This window comes from Octodon degus, unplaced genomic scaffold, assembly GCF_000260255.1.
Source record: "Octodon degus isolate 3935 unplaced genomic scaffold, OctDeg1.0 scaffold00024, whole genome shotgun sequence".
In the NCBI taxonomy this organism is placed as follows: domain Eukaryota; kingdom Metazoa; phylum Chordata; class Mammalia; order Rodentia; family Octodontidae; genus Octodon; species Octodon degus.
This window is the reverse complement of record NW_004524600.1, coordinates 20,745,522-20,748,217: the sequence shown is the minus strand read 5'-3', so window position 1 is coordinate 20,748,217 and position 2,696 is coordinate 20,745,522.

The window sequence follows — 2,696 nt, the reverse complement described above, 5'->3', positions numbered from 1 at the left end:
AAAAAGTTTTATGTCAGTTAAACCTTAATAAATCTAGAAAAAGAAACCAGTGGTTCTAAATGAAACTCAGTTTGAGGTTTATGCTTTCTAAGGTGGAGCCAGGTGTGGTGGCATGCACCTGCAGTCCCAGAGCAAGAGTTTGAGACAGGAGGACTGCTATAAGTTTAAGACCAGTCTGGGTTACATGATCAGTTAAGAACCAGTTTGAACTACATAGTGAGACACTGTCTCAAACAGATAAATGAACAACTTTGTAAGGTGGCCCTTAACTATTTCTCAAGGATCCCATCCCTACTTATGCTGTTCTTATCAATCAATATTAAAATGAATCTTGTATTCCTCTCTTAGGGCATTTGTATGGACCCCACTTCCTTCTCTTTTAATTTATCTAAACTCTAATAGCATTGGTCTCTCACCTTAAAAATCACCTTCTTTTTCCACTCCCCTGAGCTTAGCTGCAAGTCTGCTTTGCCCTCTCCTGTGGCATCCTGCACTATGCCGGTGGCTATGGCACTGCTTAGCTGCATGCGCTTAGCATCTGTGTGTCGTGCTCCACATTGGGAAAGTTCACCAAGGTCCTCACCTTCTCCATTATAATAACATAAATTTTCATTATCTTTTCAGAAGATATTCAGTGTTTGATGAGTGAATATTGAATGAATCATAGACTCTTCAAGATTTGGTTTACCTGTTGACCATTTTTCTTACCTTTGAATAACAAAAGGAGGAAGGGTTTAGAGTAGGCTGAGGTCAATTTCTGATTCTTCCACTACTTGTTTGATCTCAATAGGCCAAAATTCCTCCAATCTCCATTTCCTTGGCTTAAACTGCAGTTAAAATTTATGCTTTGCTTAAATACATAGATAATATTAATACATGTATATTACATTATACAAATGTAGAAAATAGATGAAATTAATTTTTGTTTAAAAAGCAATTGAATTGTTAGTGTTGTATCCCCTGCCAAATTTATTGCTGTATGCATATATTTTCCATAACAACTTTGGTTTAAATAAATAATCTATTATTTTTCTTAAGTGTCAACAATAAAGTAATGTGATTAAGAAGAAAAGCAAAAATGTGACCCTATTATGAGCACAATTTTAAGTAATTATAAGTGTATCAAATATTTTAAATATATCAGATAATTATATTTTGTAATAGGTCATGTAAGCTTATATAAAACATTTTTAACTTTAGTTCCTTGCTTATTTTGCTTACTTTGAAACAGTAAATGCAGAATAGATTGGCAAAACATAAATGAAATTTCAGCCAGTTTGGACAGCTCTGTTTATTGCCTTCTAATTCCATAATGTGCAAGATAATCTAATATCATGGAACTGTATCACAGAGCCAAGTGCAATTATAATCTCCTTTCAGTTTACAAGATTGCATTTTACATTCCATGTCATTTGTGGATGCTCTAGAGCTATAGAAGGAATAGGAACCTTTTGAAACTATATTTGCACAATTATTCAAATAATTTCCAGAGTATGCACAATAATCGGTTTCACAAGTTATTTCTGTATTTAACTAAATGATCTTTTTGGGTCCACCTAAAATCATTTTTAAGCAGCTTATCTCTTTTTATGTGCAAAATGGTATTGAAGTCTCAATTAAACATTGCAGTGTTTATTCAATTGCCTAAAAATGTGAAAAAGAAATAAAATAGCAGATAAAGAATATTTCACAAATGTCTCTTTTCTCCATGAATACGTTCTCCAAGAACATAATTTAAGAAGGCATGACTCTTTGGACTTCTTAGATGGCCATGTCTTCATGGGAACATCTTCATTGTTTTATAGAGTTACAGAGAATCACATGATTTGAAAAACATGTTTTTTTCTTCTTTTGCTTGAAAAACATGCTTTAATGTGAATCATAGTCATGCTTCTACATTCCAACTTCATCTGTGTCAAATACATTGTGAACAATTAGTCGGCAAAGTGTTTATAGTCCCTTTAAGAAGAGCAACTGCTTGTCCCATTCATGTGGGCAGCACTCTGAGGCAGTTATCACAGATACTAGTTCAGCCTCTGGGTCCCTTCTTTGAACTCTTGCTGTGAACCAAGTATACGTTATGCCCAACACATGTGTCAACACCATGAACTAAAGAGCCATTTAATATGGGTAATTTGCTATCTGTACTTTATGGCTAAGAGAAAAGCTGCCCATGATGACAAAGATGGCACAGAGCACAGGCAGCGGGTCCCAGCCACAGAACCAGACATCTGGTTCCACAGTCCCTAGCATTTTCCACTCTGCAGAGCCAAAGAACTCTGGCATCATCAATTTGAAGCTTTAAGTGGCAAGGAGACTACTGTTTCTTATCCAGGCATAGCAGTTTATGGACTAGAACCATTCAGTCATGAGAAGGCAAAGTTTGCAAATTCAAGCCAGTTCAACTGTGTCCAAGAATGCCCATTTCTAGTTTACCTAGGAGTTTCCTAGCAGCCAAAGTGTACTGAATGTCTACTGTGGATTTTGATTGTATTGTGGTTCACCAGACAGTAAAGTGGGTTTCATGATTTGCCACACATGGTTTGAGTGTATGTTAGTGGTGGACCTATTGTATATCAGAAATGTCAAAATTTTCTAGCCTCTAAAGCTTTGAGAGTGTGCCTAAGGAGAGTCACATAGGGAGAAGACACTCTCTCAGGCTTTCACAGAGAGCACATTGGCCAAGCAATGGCCGT